The sequence below is a fragment of the Nerophis ophidion genome, linkage group LG18 (assembly GCF_033978795.1).
Source record: "Nerophis ophidion isolate RoL-2023_Sa linkage group LG18, RoL_Noph_v1.0, whole genome shotgun sequence".
In the NCBI taxonomy this organism is placed as follows: Eukaryota; Metazoa; Chordata; class Actinopteri; order Syngnathiformes; family Syngnathidae; genus Nerophis; species Nerophis ophidion.
Window position 1 is genome coordinate 43,861,283 of NC_084628.1, and position 21,563 is coordinate 43,882,845.

Genomic DNA, 21,563 nt, shown 5'->3' on the forward strand with positions numbered 1-21,563 from the left:
ATTTTAAGGGGGTCAAATTACAGTTTAAAGAGGCAAAAATGAAATTTTTTAGGAAACTTTGCGCAGGGGTTTTTTGAAGGCGCGTAAAATCCAAACCGGAGCAGTAATCCAAACTTTGTTGGACAGTTTAAATCAAAAGGGTTCAATCTCTCTCCTGTGCGAGTTTGAAGCCGAAACAACAAACGCACTGGGAGGAGTTTACGTTTGAAAAAGGTGACGGGTTTTTACAAAACTTTTATTTCGAAGGGCTAATTTTTAACTTCCTGTTGATTTTTGCCGAAGGATGTCAATTATCTAAATGTAGGTCTAAGTGAGACCTACATAGAAGTTTTTGTTTCATGTCTTTCCGGCATTCGTAACGGAAGTTACAAGCAGTTTTGTCTGTGTTTTCTTCCTAGAAGCAGTTTCTTCAAAAATTGCGCAAGAGCGCAATTTTGAGTTTTTATTATTATTTTTTTCATTAGATCGCAATTTCTGCCAGTCCTAATGTGTGTGCCAAGTTTGGTGAGTTTTGAAGCATTTTAAGAGGGTCAAATTACAGCTGAAAGAGGCAAAAAAATGGGCCTTTTAGAGACTATACAAATAAAGACACACGCACACACACACACACACACACACACACACACTATTTCTTCCATCTCAATGTGTGGCTTAGCAGGATTTCAAAAGGCACAATAAAAGGTGTGAAAAATATCTAAAAAGGTTTAAAAAGGTTAGATCAGAAGGAGCTGCGCATGGACTTCATTTATACGTAAAGGTAAGACCATAATAACGCTTTTTTTTAATTAAATGTGCTTTTCATGATGGTATCCGGGCTTCACGGTGGCAGAGGGGTTAGTGCGTCTGCCTCACAATACGAAGGTCCTGCAGTCCTGGGTTCAAATCCAGGCTCGGGATCTTTCTGTGTGGAGTTTGCATGTTCTCCCCGTGAATGCGTGGGTTCCCTCCGGGTACTCCGGCTTCCTCCCACCTCCAAAGACATGCACCTGGGGATAGGCCCCTCCCACCTCCAAAGAAATGCACCTGGGGATAGGCCCCTCCCACCTCCAAAGACATGCACCTGTAGATAGGCCCCTCCCACCTCCAAATACATGCACCTGCGGATAGGCCCCTCCCACCTCCAAAGACATGCACCTGTAGATAGGCCCCTCCCACCTCCAAATACATGCACCTGGGGATAGGCCCCTCCCACCTCCAAAGACATGCACCTGTAGATAGGCCCCTCCCACCTCCAAATACATGCACCTGGGGATAGGCCCCTCCCACCTCCAAAGACATGCACCTGGGGATAGGCTGATTGGCAACACTAAATGGTCCCTACTGTGTGAATATTGTCTGTCTATCTGTGTTGGCCCTGCGATGAGGTGGCGACTTGTCCAGGGTGTACCCCGCCTTCCGCCCGATTGTAGCTGAGATAGCCGCCAGCGCCCCCCGCGACCCCAAAAAGGGAATACGCGGTAGGAAATGGATGGATGATGGTATCCTTACATCACACTCAAATTAATAAGCGCATGCCTTTGGTAAGCGCCGGAGTGAGAAGAGGTTTTAAATGAATTAGCGCTCCGGCAGCAATTCAAGGAAATATGCTAATCCATTATCATATGTTATACTTCTAAAATTGTCATGTATTCAAATCTGCTGTTGAAACTTGGACTATGGAACCAACTTTTAAGTCGATTGTGAATTAGAGGCAGGACATGAATAAGTATTCTTGCTTTTTTCTCGTATCCCTGTCAAATTACAAGTGAAGTGAAGTGAAGTGAATTATATTTATATAGCGCTTTTCTCTAGTGACTCAGAACGCTTTACATAGTGAAACCCAATATCTAAGTTACATTTAAACCAGTGTGGGTGGCACTGGGAGCAGGTGGGTAAAGTGTCTTGCCCAAGGACACAACGGCAGTGACTAGGATGGCGGAAGTGGGAATTGAACCTGCAATCCTCCAGTTGCTGGCACGGCCACTCTACCAACCGAGCTATGCCGACAAAGAGTGATGAAATGTTGCTATATAAGTCTGTCTGCTGGAATAAATAGACACAAAGGGGTTATTGCCCCCCCCCCCCAGGTACAGTAAGCCCACACCTGATCTACTGTGCAAAACTTCTTGGCACATTCCATTAGTCTACTACTAATGTAATATAATGTACGAACCTACTCAGTGGCCTCGTGGTTAGAGTGTCTGCCCTGGGATGGGAAGGTTGTGAGTTCAAACCCCCGCCCGAGTCATACCAAAGACTAAAAATGGGAGCCATTGGGACTCATCTCTGCTTGGCACAGGGTTGGAATTGGGGGTTAAATCACCAAAATGATTCCTGGGCGTGGCCACCGCTGCTGCTCACTGCTCTGCTCACCTCCCAGAGGTTGATCAAGGGTGATGGGTCGAATGCAGAGGACACATTTCACCACACCTAGTGTGTGTGTGTGTGTGTGTGTGTGTGTCAAAACTGGCTTCCAGCTCCTCCCGATGATGAAAGTCTAAAGTGGAGGGATGCAAGACTTGCTGTGCCCCCCCCCCCCACCCACCTTTGTAATCATTCATTAGCAGACTAAATCTAAACAAGATGTCATTAGTCTTGCTGCTCCTGTGTCACTTCATTAGGAGGGTGTCCACAGGACGTATCGGAGCAGGAAGTGCAGGAAATAAGGTATTGGAGGTTATCAAGCTGCAAATACATGAGATTGTTTGTTTGTTTGTTTGTTTGTTTGTCGCCTTTTGTCAACACATCTGATGTCCTTCTTCACCCACTCTAATGAAATCTGCTCTTTCTGTCTAAGGAGCGCCAGACTGTGACTCACAGATACATGGGTATGGACTGGACTCACACTATTATGTTAGATCCACTATGGACTGGACTCACACTATTATGTTAGATCCACTATGGACTGGACTCACACTATTATGTTAGATCCACTATGGACTGGACTCTCACACTATTATGTTAGATCCACTATGGACTGGACTCACACTATTATGTTAGATCCACTATGGACTGGACTCTCACACTATTATGTTAGATCCACTATGGACTGGACTCTCACTATTATGTTAGATCCACTATGGACTGGACTCTCACTATTATGTTAGATCCACTATGGACTGGACTCTCACACTATTATGTTAGATCCACTATGGACTGGACTCTCTTACTATTATGTTAGATCCACTATGGACTGGACTCTCACTATTATGTTAGATCCACTATGGACTGGACTCACACTATTATGTTAGATCCACTATGGACTGGACTCTCACACTATTATGTTAGATCCACTATGGACTGGACTCTCACTATTATGTTAGATCCACTATGGACTGGACTCTCACTATTATGTTGGATCCACTATGGACTGGACTCTCACACTATTATGTTAGATCCACTATGGACTGGACTCTCTCACTATTATGTTAGATCCACTATGGACTGGACTCTCACTATTATGTTAGATCCACTATGGACTGGACTCTCACTATTATGTTAGATCCACTATGGACTGGACTCTTACACTATTATGTTAGATCCACTATGGACTGGACTCTCACACTATTATGTTAGATCCACTATGGACTGGACTCTCACACTATTATGTTAGATCCACTATGGACTGGACTCACACTATTATGTTAGATCCACTATGGACTGGACTCTCACACTATTATGTTAGATCCACTATGGACTGGACTCTCACTATTATGTTAGATCCACTATGGACTGGACTCACACTATTATGTTAGATCCACTATGGACTGGACTCTCACACTATTATGTTAGATCCACTATGGACTGGACTCTCACTATTATGTTAGATCCACTATGGACTGGACTCTCACTATTATGTTGGATCCACTATGGACTGGACTCTCACACTATTATGTTAGATCCACTATGGACTGGACTCTCTCACTATTATGTTAGATCCACTATGGACTGGACTCTCACTATTATGTTAGATCCACTATGGACTGGACTCTCACTATTATGTTAGATCCACTATGGACTGGACTCTTACACTATTATGTTAGATCCACTATGGACTGGACTCTCACACTATTATGTTAGATCCACTATGGACTGGACTCTCACACTATTATGTTAGATCCACTATGGACTGGACTCACACTATTATGTTAGATCCACTATGGACTGGACTCTCACACTATTATGTTAGATCCACTATGGACTGGACTCTCACTATTATGTTAGATCCACTATGGACTGGACTCTCACTATTATGTTAGATCCACTATGGACTGGACTCTCACACTATTATGTTAGATCCACTATGGACTGGACTCTCTCACTATTATGTTAGATCCACTATGGACTGGACTCTCACTATTATGTTAGATCCACTATGGACTGGACTCACACTATTATGTTAGATCCACTATGGACTGGACTCTCACACTATTATGTTAGATCCACTATGGACTGGACTCTCACTATTATGTTAGATCCACTATGGACTGGACTCTCACTATTATGTTAGATCCACTATGGACTGGACTCTCACACTATTATGTTAGATCCACTATGGACTGGACTCTCTCACTATTATGTTAGATCCACTATGGACTGGACTCTCACTATTATGTTAGATCCACTATGGACTGGACTCTCACACTATTATGTTAGATCCACTATGGACTGGACTCTCACTATTATGTTAGATCCACTATGGACTGGACTCTCACTATTATGTTAGATCCACTATGGACTGGACTCTCACACTATTATGTTAGATCCACTATGGACTGGACTCACACTATTATGTTAGATCCACTATGGACTGGACTCACACTATTATGTTAGATCCACTATGGACTGGACTCACACTATTATGTTAGATCCACTATGGACTGGACTCTCACACTATTATGTTAGATCCACTATGGACTGGACTCACACTATTATGTTAGATCCACTATGGACTGGACTCTCACACTATTATGTTAGATCCACTATGGACTGGACTCTCACTATTATGTTAGATCCACTATGGACTGGACTCTCACTATTATGTTAGATCCACTATGGACTGGACTCTCACACTATTATGTTAGATCCACTATGGACTGGACTCTCTTACTATTATGTTAGATCCACTATGGACTGGACTCTCACTATTATGTTAGATCCACTATGGACTGGACTCACACTATTATGTTAGATCCACTATGGACTGGACTCTCACACTATTATGTTAGATCCACTATGGACTGGACTCTCACTATTATGTTAGATCCACTATGGACTGGACTCTCACTATTATGTTGGATCCACTATGGACTGGACTCTCACACTATTATGTTAGATCCACTATGGACTGGACTCTCTCACTATTATGTTAGATCCACTATGGACTGGACTCTCACTATTATGTTAGATCCACTATGGACTGGACTCTCACTATTATGTTAGATCCACTATGGACTGGACTCTTACACTATTATGTTAGATCCACTATGGACTGGACTCTCACACTATTATGTTAGATCCACTATGGACTGGACTCTCACACTATTATGTTAGATCCACTATGGACTGGACTCACACTATTATGTTAGATCCACTATGGACTGGACTCTCACACTATTATGTTAGATCCACTATGGACTGGACTCTCACTATTATGTTAGATCCACTATGGACTGGACTCTCACACTATTATGTTAGATCCACTATGGACTGGACTCTCACACTATTATGTTAGATCCACTATGGACTGGACTCTCACTATTATGTTAGATCCACTATGGACTGGACTCTCACTATTATGTTGGATCCACTATGGACTGGACTCTCACACTATTATGTTAGATCCACTATGGACTGGACTCTCTCACTATTATGTTAGATCCACTATGGACTGGACTCTCACTATTATGTTAGATCCACTATGGACTGGACTCTCACTATTATGTTAGATCCACTATGGACTGGACTCTTACACTATTATGTTAGATCCACTATGGACTGGACTCTCACACTATTATGTTAGATCCACTATGGACTGGACTCTCACACTATTATGTTAGATCCACTATGGACTGGACTCACACTATTATGTTAGATCCACTATGGACTGGACTCTCACACTATTATGTTAGATCCACTATGGACTGGACTCTCACTATTATGTTAGATCCACTATGGACTGGACTCTCACTATTATGTTAGATCCACTATGGACTGGACTCTCACACTATTATGTTAGATCCACTATGGACTGGACTCTCTCACTATTATGTTAGATCCACTATGGACTGGACTCTCACTATTATGTTAGATCCACTATGGACTGGACTCACACTATTATGTTAGATCCACTATGGACTGGACTCTCACACTATTATGTTAGATCCACTATGGACTGGACTCTCACTATTATGTTAGATCCACTATGGACTGGACTCTCACTATTATGTTAGATCCACTATGGACTGGACTCTCACACTATTATGTTAGATCCACTATGGACTGGACTCTCTCACTATTATGTTAGATCCACTATGGACTGGACTCTCACTATTATGTTAGATCCACTATGGACTGGACTCTCACACTATTATGTTAGATCCACTATGGACTGGACTCTCACTATTATGTTAGATCCACTATGGACTGGACTCTCACTATTATGTTAGATCCACTATGGACTGGACTCTCACACTATTATGTTAGATCCACTATGGACTGGACTCACACTATTATGTTAGATCCACTATGGACTGGACTCTCACTATTATGTTAGATCCACTATGGACTGGACTCTCACTATTATGTTAGATCCACTATGGACTGGACTCTCACACTATTATGTTAGATCCACTATGGACTGGACTCTCTTACTATTATGTTAGATCCACTATGGACTGGACTCTCACTATTATGTTAGATCCACTATGGACTGGACTCACACTATTATGTTAGATCCACTATGGACTGGACTCTCACACTATTATGTTAGATCCACTATGGACTGGACTCTCACTATTATGTTAGATCCACTATGGACTGGACTCTCACTATTATGTTAGATCCACTATGGACTGGACTCTCACACTATTATGTTAGATCCACTATGGACTGGACTCTCTCACTATTATGTTAGATCCACTATGGACTGGACTCTCACTATTATGTTAGATCCACTATGGACTGGACTCTCACTATTATGTTAGATCCACTATGGACTGGACTCTTACACTATTATGTTAGATCCACTATGGACTGGACTCTCACACTATTATGTTAGATCCACTATGGACTGGACTCTCACACTATTATGTTAGATCCACTATGGACTGGACTCACACTATTATGTTAGATCCACTATGGACTGGACTCTCACACTATTATGTTAGATCCACTATGGACTGGACTCTCACTATTATGTTAGATCCACTATGGACTGGACTCTCACTATTATGTTAGATCCACTATGGACTGGACTCTCACACTATTATGTTAGATCCACTATGGACTGGACTCTCTCACTATTATGTTAGATCCACTATGGACTGGACTCTCACTATTATGTTAGATCCACTATGGACTGGACTCACACTATTATGTTAGATCCACTATGGACTGGACTCTCACACTATTATGTTAGATCCACTATGGACTGGACTCTCACTATTATGTTAGATCCACTATGGACTGGACTCTCACTATTATGTTAGATCCACTATGGACTGGACTCTCACACTATTATGTTAGATCCACTATGGACTGGACTCTCTCACTATTATGTTAGATCCACTATGGACTGGACTCTCACTATTATGTTAGATCCACTATGGACTGGACTCTCACTATTATGTTAGATCCACTATGGACTGGACTCTTACACTATTATGTTAGATCCACTATGGACTGGACTCTCACACTATTATGTTAGATCCACTATGGACTGGACTCTCACACTATTATGTTAGATCCACTATAGACTGGACTCTCACTATTACGTTAGATCCACTATGGACTGGACTCTCACACTATCATGTTAGATCCACTATGGACTGGACTCTCACTATTATGTTAGATCCACTATGGACTGGACTCTTACACTATTATGTTAGATCCACTATGGACTGGACTCTCACACTATTATGTTAGATCCACTATGGACTGGACTCTCACACTATTATGTTAGATCCACTATGGACTGGACTCTCACACTATTATGTTAGATCCACTATGGACTGGACTCTCACACTATTATGTTAGATCCACTATGGACTGGACTCTCACACTATCATGTTAGATCCACTATGGACTGGACTCTCACTATTATGTTAGATCCACTATGGACTGGACTCTCACTATTATGTTAGATCCACTATGGACTGGACTCTCACTATTATGTTAGATCCACTATGGACTGGACTCTCACACTATTATGTTAGATCCACTATGGACTGGACTCTCACTATTAGGTTAGATCCACTATGGACTGGACTCTCACTATTATGTTAGATCAACTATGGACTGGACTCTTACACTATTATGTTAGATCCACTATGGACTGGACTCTCACACTATTATGTTAGATCCACTATCGACTGGACTCTCACACTATTATGTTAGATCCACTATGGACTGGACTCTCACACTATTATGTTAGATCCACTATGGACTGGACTCTCACACTAATATGTTAGATCCACTATGGACTGGACTCTCACTATTACGTTAGATCCACTATGGACTGGACTCACACTATTATGTTAGATCCACTATGGACTGGACTCTCACACTAATATGTTAGATCCACTATGGACTGGACTCTCACACTAATATGTTAGATCCACTATGGACTGGACTCTCACTATTACGTTAGATCCACTATGGACTGGACTCTCACTATTACGTTAGATCCACTATGGACTGGACTCTCACACTATTATGTTAGATCCACTATGGACTGGACTCTCACACTAATATGTTAGATCCACTATGGACTGGACTCTCACTATTATGTTAGATCCACTATGGACTGGACTCTCACTATTATGTTAGATCCACTAGGGACTGGACTCTCAATATTATGTTTTCTACTGCTTATTCCCTTTTGGGGTCGCGGGGGGCGCTGGCGCCTATCTCAGCTACAATCGGGCGGAAGGCGGGGTACACCCTGGACAAGTCACCACCTCATCGCAGGGCCAACACAGATAGACAGACAACATTCACACTCACATTCACACACTAGGGCCAATTTAGTGTTGCCAATCAACCTATCCCCAGGTGCATGTCTTTGGAGGTGGGAGGGGCCTATCCCCAGGTGCATGTCTTTGGAGGTGGGAGGGGCCTATCCCCAGGTGCATGTCTTTGGAGGTGGGAGGAAGCCGGAGTACCCGGAGGGAACCCACGCATTCACGGGGAGAACATGCAAACTCCACACAGAAAGATCCCAAGCCTGGGATTGAACCCAGGACTGCAGGAACTTCGTATTATGAGGCAGACGCACTAACCCCTCTGCCACCGTGAAGCCCTCCAAGCAACTATTTCCAGATAAACACCGTATGAAAAAAATAGTCAACAACAAAAGAAGATAATGTCCGCAGGAACCTACCACATAGCAAAGGACATACACTATTTGATTTCCTATTACGCAGCTCATTTTTATTTGACACTTATTGAAATATCTTGTGTGACATCATGCACAAAAGTGCATTTTATTTGTTTTAAACTATTGTAGTGGCTTTCTGTACATTAAGTGCACTTTAATTTAGTGTTGTTTTGATATGTCATCTTGGCGACATCATGCACAAAAGTGCATTTTATTTGTTTTAAACTATTGTAGTGGCGTTCTGTACAAAAAGTGCACTTTAATTTAGTGTTGTTTCGATATGTCATCTTAGTGACATCATGCACAAAAGTGCACTTTATTTGTTTTAAACTATTGTAGTGGCGTTCTGTACAAAAAGTGCACTTTAGTGTTGTTTTGATATGTCATCTTAGTGACATCATGCACAAAAGTGCACTCATAGCTTGTTTTAAAATGTCTCTGACAATCTTGCACTTTCTGTTTTGGAAATGACATGAATTTTTCTTTAATAATTGTTTTAATGCAGTTTTTCCCTCTCTGCATGAAAGTTTAAAAGTAGCATATATGAATGCAGTATGAAGAAGAATGTTTGAATGTAGACACATAGAATCATCATACTGCTGTCATTATATGCATCAAGTCTTCATTCAAGGCTAAGGCAACATATCCAGATATATATGATGTATGGTCACATGGTCTAAAAATATCCAGATATTAATAAAAGGCAATATCACCCTGCTCTACCCTCACACTGTGACACAGATTGAAGTGAACAACTTGCCATCCAAACAATACAACGTTAGTTGACAAGAAGACACAACAACCATGGAAGCACGTTCAATCTATTTATTAAAGACCTACTGAAATGAGATGTTCTTATTCAAACGGGGATAGCAGGTCCATTCTATGTGTCATACTTCATAATTTTGCGATATTGCCATATTTTTGCTGAAAGGATTTAGTAGAGAACATTGACGATACATTTCACAACTTTTGGTCGCTAATAAAAAAGCCTTGCCTGTACCGGAAGTAGCAGACGATGTGCGCGTGACGTCACGGGTTGTGGAGCTCCTCACATCTGAACATTGTTTACAATCATGGCCACCAGCAGCGAGAGCGATTCGGACCGAGAAAGCGACAATTTCCCCATTACTTTGAGCGAGGATGAAAGATTAGTGGATGAGGAAAGTGAGAGTGAAGGACTAGAAAAAAATATAGCTCGGTTGGTAGAGCGGCCGTGCCAGCAACTTGAGGGTTGCAGGTTCGATTCCCGCTTCCACCATCCTAGTCACTGCCGTTGTGTCCTTGGGCAAGACACTTTACCCACCTGCTCCCAGTGCCACCCACACTGGTTTAAATGTAACTTAGATATTGGGTTTCACTATGTAAATCGCTTTGAGTCACTAGAGAAAAGCGCTATATAAATATAATTCACAATTCACATTCACATATAACAAAGAGTATACAGTGGGAGCGATTCAGGTGTTATTAGACAAATTTACTAGAATAATTCTGGAAAATCCCTTATCTGCTTATTGTGTTACTAGTGTTTTAGTGAGATTATATGGTGGTACCTGTACAACCTGAAGGTCGGCCCCGCACCTATCTTCAGCACCAGTCGACGGGTGGTGGCGATGCCCATCTCTGCCCTTCGCAAGGGACCCTCTTCGAAACACGAGCTTTCGAAATGATCGCTGCATAATACACTGTACTTTGTGTGTGTGGTCCAATCCAACCGTGTTCGCTTGACCGCTCTGTTCCATAGTAAAGCTTCACCGTCATCTTTCGGGAATGTAAACAATACAAACACCAGCTGTGTTTGTGTTGCTAAAGGCAGCCGCAATACACCGCTTCCCGCCTACAGCTTTCTTCTATGACGTCTCCATTATTCATTGAACAAATTGCAAAAGATTCATCAACACAGATGTCCAGAATACTGTGGAATTATGCGATGAAAACAGACGACTTATAGCTGTGAACGGTGCTGGAACAAAATGTCCTCTACAATGCGTGACATCACGTGTAATTTAGTAAACTAAAGCGGCCATATTGGCATGTGTTGCAATGTTAATATTTCATCATTGATATATAAACTATCAGACTGTGTGGTCGCTAGTAGTGGCTTTCAGTAGGCCTTTAAGAAGAGAAAAAGATTCAAAATACTTGGCATCAGAGCCGAGACTTTGCTGCTGCTAACGACTAAAAATAAAACAGAGCTCCGTTCAAACCCTCAATGATGTCACACGTCACTTGGCAACAGGCACCGCCTTTTTGACGCAATGTGGACTATATTCAAACTGCACATGCCGGACATGTGAAGGTTTTTTAAGTGACCTATAAATTACTTTCCCTCATAATTAATTATAATTATTCAAGAGTCATTTTCAGAACACTGACAACAACGGAGCATTTTCGGTGATGGGGTGGCACTGTGGCCATATTTTTGTTTAAATAAAAATGCCGGACTCGTGCAGAGGTCTTGGAGTAAACCTCTAGCATGGAGCTGGGAAAATATCTTGACCCGGTGGCCACTGGGACAGAAAAAAAAAATGTGTCTTGGGGGCCAACGTGTACGTGTGCAGAAATATTATATATACACATTTAGCTGTAAAAATCTGCTGTACAGTATGTGTGTTTGGGTCAAAAACATTTTCATAAACACTAATACCATAAGTTTTTTTACTGAAGGGGACACACAAAATGGATATTAAAATAAAGTAGGATTTACAATATTTACTATGAACACTGAAACACTGAATATTAACAACATATGAACATCGTTCCTCTTTTACGTGGGATTTACAATATTTTCTATGAACGATAAAACACTGAATATTAACAACATATGAACATTGGTCCTCTTTTACGTCGGATTTACAATATTAACTATGAACAATAAAACACTGAATATCAACAACATATGTACATTGCTCCTCTTTTACGTGGGATTTACAATATTGACTATGGACAATAATACACTGAATATTAACAACATATGAACATCGCTCTTCTTTTACGTGGGATTTACAATATTAACTATGAACAATAAAACACTGAATATTAACAACATATTAACATCGCTCTTCTTTTACGTGGGATTTACAATATTGACCATGAACAATAAAACACTGAATATTAACAACATATGAACATTGCTCCTCTTTTACGTGGGATTTACAATATTAACTAAGGACGATAAAACACTGAATATCAACAACATACGAACATTGCTCCTCTTTTACATGGGATTTAAAATATTTTCTATGAATAATAAAACACTGAATATTAACAACATATGAACATCGCTCCTCTTTTATGTGGGATTTACAATATTAACTATGAACAATAAAACACTGAATATTAACAACATATGAACATCGCTCCTCTTTTATGTGGGATTTACAATATTAACTATGAACAATAAAACACTGAATATTAACAACATATTAACATCGCTCTTCTTTTACGTGGGATTTACAATATTGACCATGAACAATAAAACACTGAATATTAACAACATATGAACATTGCTCCTCTTTTACGTGGGATTTACAATATTAACTAAGGACGATAAAACACTGAATATCAACAACATACGAACATTGCTCCTCTTTTACATGGGATTTAAAATATTTTCTATGAATAATAAAACACTGAATATTAACAACATATGAACATCGCTCCTCTTTTATGTGGGATTTACAATATTAACTATGAACAATAAAACACTGAATATTAACAACATATGAACATCGCTCCTCTTTTATGTGGGATTTACAATATTAACTATGAACAATAAAACACTGAATATTAACAACATATGAACATCGCTCCTCTTTTATGTGGGATTTACAATATTAACTATGGACGATAAAACACTGAATATTAACAACATATGAACATCGCTCTTCTTTTACGTGGGATTTACAATATTTTCTATGAACAATAAAACACTGAATATTAACAACATATGAACATCGCTCCCCTTTTACGTGGGATTTACAATTTTGACTATGAACAATAAAACACTGAATATTAACAACATATGAACATCGCTCTTCTTTTACGTGGGATTTACAATATGTTCTATGAACAATAAAACACTGAATATTAACAACATATGAACATTGCTCCTCTTTAATGTGGGATTTACAATATTGACTATGAACAATAAAACACTGAATATTAACAACATATGAACATCGCTCCTCTTTTACGTGGGAATTACAAGATTAACGATGAAAAATAAAACACTGAATATTACAACATATGAACATTGGTCCTCTTTTACGTGGGATTTACAATATTAACTATGAACAATAAAACACTGAATATTAACATAACATCGCTCCTCTTTTACGTGGGATTTACAATATTTTATATGAACAATAAAACACTGAATATTAACAACATATGAACATCGCTCTTCTTTTACGTGGGATTTACAATATGAACTATGAACGATAAAACACTGAATATTAACAACATATGAACATCGCTCCTCTTTTATGTGGGATTTACAATATGAACTATGGACGATAAAACTCTGAATATCAACAACATACGAACATTGCTCCGCTTTTACGTGGGATTTACAATATTTTCTATGAACAATAAAACACTGAATATTAACAACATATGAACATCGCTCCTCTTTTACGTGGGATTTACAATATTAAATATGAACCATAAAACACTGAATATTAACAACATATGAAAGTCGCTCCTCTTTTAAGTGGGATTTACAATATTAACTATGAACAATGACACACACAATATTAACAACATATGAACATCGCTCCTCTTTTATGTGGGATTTACAATTTTGACAATGAACAATGAAACTCTGAATATTAACAACATATAAGCGTTGCGCCTCTTTTACGTGGGATTTACAATATTAACTATGAACAATAAAACACTGAATATTAACAACATATGAACATCGCTCCTCTTTTATGTGGGATTTACAATATTGACTATGAACGATAAAACACTGAATATTAACAACATATGAACGTCGCTCTTCTTCTACTTCTCAGACCAGCTCCTCGATAGTTGTGTATCTTTTACAATTGAGCAAAACACGACAAAAATGTAACAAACAGCAAAATATGAATGCAAAGTGTAATACACACCTATAAGATGATATATTATCACGTAAAAATCTGCATCCACATCTGTTCGGGACACATGTGTTTGGGGCTGGTGGCTCTGGAAACAAGCCCCGCCCACTCTGCTTTGTTCCTGATCTGTACTGAAGTGACCTACATTACCCAAATAACTCCTAAAACACCCAAAAGTGCAGATTGAAATACTTACGCTCATTTAAAAAGATCATAATGGCGGCTACAGTTTTGGTGTTACAGGTCCAAAAAAAATGATGTAGAACGTACGGTGGGCCGTATTTTGCCCTGGTCTGCTCTAGCCGGTGCTAACAGGTAATAAAAGTGGGTTTTGTAGAACACCAGCCCTTTAAAAGCCTTCTAGCAAGCTCGTCTTTGCTGTAAAAGCTTGTGGACTGCATCATATGGAGCTTCACATATTGCACACATGGCACTGTCAAAGCTGTGAAGTCAACACGCCGCCACACGTAGCGCGCCTACACGTGCAGACACCGCGCCAGGGAATATATATTAAAAAAAAAAAAAGTGTAGCGGCGAGCCAACCATGTCAGATGTTGCACCTGCTCCCGAATGATACCATGAAAGGTAAATACATCATCACGGCCACCATCTGCGGTCCCTGTCAGTATTGACACCATGGACAACTTGCAACACAAAAAGATGAGTGTTTTTTCCGGACCATAGGGCGCACCGGATTATAAGGCGCACTGCTGAAAATATTTATGTGTTAGTTTTCACACAACTCTTATGCTTAAAGGCTGTTGCTATAGTTATTATCAATTGTGCTCAAGCTGTACTTTTCTATCTGTGCAAGGACAAAACTTTTTATCAGCCACAGCATGAAGGGTTGACGCTCCACGGATTTTTTGTTTATCTAAGCCCACTAACAGCCGAGGACTTCAAAGACCTCAACGAAGATAAGACGACAGCACGCAGACGAAGCAGAGAAAAGGCAATCACAAGGCCCTCAGCACATTCCGTCACATATTGTGCGACCTAAGTGATGCAACAAGGGACCTCCCTAATAAATAAAGGAGCATGTGGGCTGGACTTGAGAGCGTAGGTTGTCTCTATAACTAGAGTACAGCCCAAAACGTCTCTCCTCATTGAGCCAAATTGAACTCTGTCCCTGCATGATTCCTTGCTTCTTGTCTGTTTAATAGATGTCATCAGTGTTTGAACCTGACTGGTGAATGGTCTATTTTTGATCTTTGTTCATATATAAGGCTCACTGGATTATAGGGCGCATTAAATGAGTCATTTTATTATTTTATTTTTTCTAAATGTAAGACTTCCTTGTGGTCTACATAACATGTATTGGTAGTTCTTTGGTCAAACTGTTGCATAGATGATGTTTTACACATCATCTTCAAGTTACTTTCTGACAGTCTGTTCAGTCTCATTTGGGCCGCTTGTACCCGTGATCTTATCCTTTCGGTCATGACCCAAAGCTCATGACCATAGGTGAGGATGGGAACGTAGATCGACCGGTAAATTGAGAGCTTTGCCTTCCGGCTCAGCTCCTTCTTCACCACAACGGATTGATAAAACGTCCGCATTACTGAAGACGCCGCACCAATCCGCCTGTCGATCTCACCATCCACTCTTCCCTCACTCGTGAACAAGACTCCTAGGTACTTGAACTCCTCCACTTGGGGCAGGGTCTCCTCCCCAACCTGGAGATGGCACTCCACCCTTTTCTGGGCGAGAACCATGGACTCAGACTTGGAGGTGCTGCAGAGGACTGAAATAGCGTGTAGTTGTTTGGGCTCTGCCGCCATCTTTTGGCCGAGTTTGCTCACTGCAGGTATGGTGAGTTGAAAATGTATTTTTATTTTTTTTTGCCTCAAAACGAAAGCAAAGCTGTCCATCGCGTTTCCGCTCAAAACGATTTTTCATTCCTCACGCAACGTTTGTAAGTTGCACAGTTTGACTAATACCATCGGAGTGTTTTCATGCATACTTGTATGTGCTATTGTAATGTATTGAATCTAGCGTTGTTAGCCTTAGCTAACAAACTAGCACGTGTTCGAGTGTCTGTGGTAGTATTACTACTAGGGCTGCCAGTCTTTGAGGGTCCCACGATTCGATGCAATATTGATTCTTGGGGTAAATATTTGATCTAGAATCGATTTTTTTTTCCAATTCAACACGATTCTCGATTCAAAAACAATTTTTTACCGATTCAAAAGGATTGTGTATTCATTCAATACATAGATTTCAGCAGGATCTACCCCAGTCTGCTGACATGCTAGCAGAGTAGTAGATTTTTTAAAAACAAGCTTTTATAATTGTAAAGGACAATGTTTTATCAACTGATTGCAATAATGTAAATTTGTTTGCACTTTTAAAGGAAGCAAAAATATGACTTATTTTATCTTTGTGAAAACATTGGACACAGTGTGTTGTCCAGCTTATGAGATGCCATGGAAGTGTAAGCCACTGTGACACTATTGTTCTTTTTTATTATTTTTATAAATGTCTAATGATAATGTCAATGAGGGATTTTTAATCACTGCTATGCTGAAATGATAACTAATATTGATACTGTTGTTGATAATATTCATTTTTGTTTCACTACTTTTGTTTTGTTCTGTGTGGTGTTTGTGTCTCCTCTCAATTGCTCTGTTTATTGCAGTTCTGAGTGTTGCTGGCTCAGCTTTGCTTTTGGAATTAATTGCATTGTTATGGTATTGCCGTGTAGTGTTTTGTTGGATTGATTAAAAAAAACAAAAAACAAAAAAAACGACTTTTTAAAAATGAGAATCGATTCTGAATCGCGATTCAAATTCGAATCCTTACAACGGCATTCTTTTTGTATTGTTTCAGTTTCACAAATTCCTCAGTAAATTCAACCATTTATCATGAATAGATTAACATGGACCCCGACTTAAACAAGTTGAAAAACTTATTGGGGTGTTACCATTTAGTCGTCAATTGTATGGAATATCTACTGTAATGTGCAATCTACTAATAAAAGTTTCAATCAATCAATCAAACAAATCGTCACTGTGGAGTTATTGACTCTGTTTAGCTGACTGGAGAGCTAGCTTGCGCAGCTACGGTGGCTTCTGTTGTGTTTGATCAGCCCTTTTACTGCCGTATTACAGACATCGTTGGAAAACCCATCCATCTATTTTCTATCCAATCCAATCAATCCACTTTATTTATATAGCACATTTGAACAACAATAACGTTTCCAAAGTGCTGCACAGCCATGTTGTAAAAAAATTGTAAAAAAAAAAATAATAATAATAAAAATATATATATATTATGCTCCACCAATGACTGAATAAAACAAAAAATAAATAAATATAAACCCAATAAAAACAATATAAAAACAAATATGATTAAAAACTATTTTAAAGGGTAAAATCAATTAAAACAGTAAAATAGAAATCAAAGTGTATAAAAAACACAGAGGACAACAGAGCTTAGTAGTGTTAAAAGCCAAAGAATAAAAGTGGGTCTTAAGACGAGACTTAAAACACTCCACTGTGGAAGCAGTTTGAACATGGAGGGGCAGAGTGTTCCAGAGCTTAGGGCCGACCACAGAGAAGGTCCTGTCTCCCCTGGTCTTAAGTCTGGTCTTGGGCACCACGAGCTGGAACTGGCTCTCGGACCTCAGAGCGCACGCAGGAATGTAAATTTGGATGAGGTCCGAGATATATTGAGGTGCCAGTCCATGTAAAGATTTAAAAACAAACAGCAATGTTTTAAAATCAATTCTAAAATGAACAGGGAGCCAGTGCAAACTCTGAAGAATTGGGGTTATATGCTGGCGTTTCCTGGCCCCTGTTAAAAGTCCTGCTGCCGCGTTCTGGACTAACTGCAACCGGGAGAGAGCTTTTTGGCTAATGCCAGCATAAAGTGCATTGCAGTAGTCCAGGCCACTTGAAATAAAAGCATGCACTACTTCTTCAAAAAGGTTAAAAGATAAAAACGGTTTAACCTTTACTAAAAGACGAAGGTGATAAAAACACGATTTTAAAACGCCATTGACTTGTTTGTCTAGTTTAAAATGGCTGTCTATAGTGACGCCAAGGCTGGTGACTTTGGGACGCACTTCATTTTGCAATGGTCCCAAGTCAGTGAGGGCCGGACCAAAAACTAAAATTTCCGTTTTTCCCTCATTCATTATTAAAAAATTCTGGGCTAACCAAGCCTTGACATGGCATAGACAGTTAAGAAGGGGTGTCAGGGGGCCGTGGCTTTTTGAAATATTTTTTACCGCTTGTCCCTCTCGGGATATGAAGATGGTTGCTCTCAGACAGTAACTACAAACTGTGTGTCGTGTTTTCTTCTCCAGTATTGGTATGGACAATCCTAAGATGCAGGCTGTTATTGTGCAGCACTTTCCTCTATCTTTAGCTCCCTTCAGCCCTCTCAGGTCCAGTAAAGCAGGCAGTCAGGCGGTGTTGAGCGCTCCCATGCCGAGGAGATTGCCGTGTGATTCCAGCGAGGTGCCACCAATAAACCGTGTTGTTTTCCATTCGAAACAGCACTCAATGCCTCGCAGTGCAGTTCTAGACCACCATAACAACAATGAAGGTAGTGTTGAGCACTGTTGACACAGCTGTAGCTTTCTTTTTTGGATCTTATTAGAGTAGACAGGTGTACCTAATGAAGTGTCCAGTGAGTTTCTGTTGTCCAAGCACAAAGGTCAGACACTACCTCTTGTGCACACACACACAAACACAAACACACACACACAGGTATTGACATGTCAAACCTTCTCTTCATATCATAGTACAAAGAGGAGCAACAATAAACTACATGCATACAATACAAGAAAACTGTTTTTAGGGGCCGATGTCCCTTTAGGACAGAGAACCCTATTGTATTTCTAAGGTTTTATTATTATTCTTTATTATTCCGCCGCCACTTTGAGCTGTAATTTGACCCCCTTAACATGCTTCAAAACTCACACATCAGGACTGACGATCTAATAAAAAAAAAAAAAAAAAAAAACTCAAAATTGCGCTCTAGCGCCCCCTAGGAAGAAAACAGACAAAACTGTCGGTAACTTCTAGTAGGAACGTCGTAAAAACATGAAACAAAAACCACTATGTAGGTCTCAGTTAGACCTATATTTCATACACTCACATCCCCCGGCTAAAATCAACAGGAAGTTTGCTATTCGCACTTCAATACAAAAGTTGGCTAAAGAATTTCGCTTTTTTTCAAACATTATCTCCGCTGAGGCCGTTTGATGTTTCGGCTTCAAACTACCACAGGAAAGAGATTGAACCCTTCTGATTAAAAGTTGAAGAAATAGTTTTAATCACTGCTACGGTTTTGATTTTATCAGCCTTCAAAGAACCGCTGCGCTGAAAACCATTTCAAAGATGGCCGCCGTGCGCAGACACAGTGAGGGAGACTTTTTTTTTTCCGTTTTTTTCGCCTACCGTCTGCTGCTGTTGCGCACGCACCAACATTCGTGGGGGAGGGGCTGTGATCGTCTTTACCAAGATGGCTGCCAGGTCCCGTAGCTAAGCCGGTATGTGTTAAAGTTGTCGTTTGCCTGCATATTGTAAAAACAACCGTCCGACATTCTTTATTTTGGGTACTTACATATGGTGCCTGACTCTTGTGGCGTTTTAAGGCCATCTGCACTTTTTACGCTACGGTAAAGACAATGAATGGTCCCGGAATATCCCTAAAAAAAGGTTTAAAGTTCTTGATTTTCGCTATTTGCGCTGCGACTGTCCATTTTCCTGTGACGTCACACAGTGCTGCCAATACAAACAACATGGCGGTTACCACAGCAAGATATAGCGACATTAGCTCGGATTCAGACTCGGATTTCAGCGGCTTAAGCGATTCAACAGATTACGCATGTATTGAAACAGATGGTTGGAGTATGAAAGTATTGAGGAAGAAACTGAAGCTATTGAGCGAATAGCTATTGACGCTATTTGGCCATAGCATGGGTGTACCTAATGAAGTGGCCCATAGCATGGCTGCCTTATTAGCATCGCCGGTAAAATGTGCGGACCAAACGATCAGGACTTTCGCATCTTGTGACACTGGAGCAACTTAAATCCGTCGATTGGTAAGTGTTTGTTTCGCATTAAATGTGGGTATCTAGTTTCAAATGTACATACAGCTGGCGTAAATAGCATGTTAGCATCAATTAGCGTAGCATGTTAGCATCGATTAGCTGGCAGTCATGCTGCGACCAAATATGTCTGATTAGCACATAAGTCAACATCAACAAAACTCACTTTTGTGATTTTGTTGACTATCGTTGCAAATGCATCTGCAGGTTATCCATACATCTCTGTGCCATGTCTGTCTTAACATCGCCGGTCAAATGTGGAGACACTCTGGTACATTCAATGGGGGTCTGGCGGCAGATTTCTTGCCAGTGGTGCAACTTGAATCCCTCCCTGTTAGTGTTGTTACACCCTCCGACAACACACCCACCAGGCATGATGTCTGCAAAGTTTCAAAAAAATAGTCCAAAAAACGGAAAATAACAGCGCTGAGTCCCGGTGTTTGCAATGTGTTGAAAAAAAAACGGAAAATAACAGCGCTGAGTCCCGGTGTTTGCAATGTGTTGAAAATGAAAATGGCGGGTGTATTACCTCGGTGACGTCACGTTCTGACGTCATCGCCTCCAGCGCGATAAACAGAAAGGCGTTTAATTCGCCAAAATTCACCCATTTAGAGTTCGGAAATCGGTAAAATCATAGATGGTCTTTTTTCTGCACCATCAAGGTATATATTGACGCTTACATAGGTCTGCTGATAATGTTCCCCTTTAATTTTTATCAAAGTAATAGATAAAATGAATTGAATCTCATGTAAAAAATACCCAACATAAAGTAGCAGGAAACAAGTCAAAAAGAATAAAGCAAAACATGTTCCAGACCAGG

General features: G+C 40.2%; 1 protein-coding gene across 1 annotated transcript in view; it reads right to left on the reverse strand.

Moving 5' to 3' along the window:
* LOC133537324 (syntaxin-1A-like) overlaps positions 1 to 21,563 on the reverse strand; it is a 191,845-nt gene that overhangs the window by 118,149 nt on the left and 52,133 nt on the right. The window lies entirely within an intron of this gene.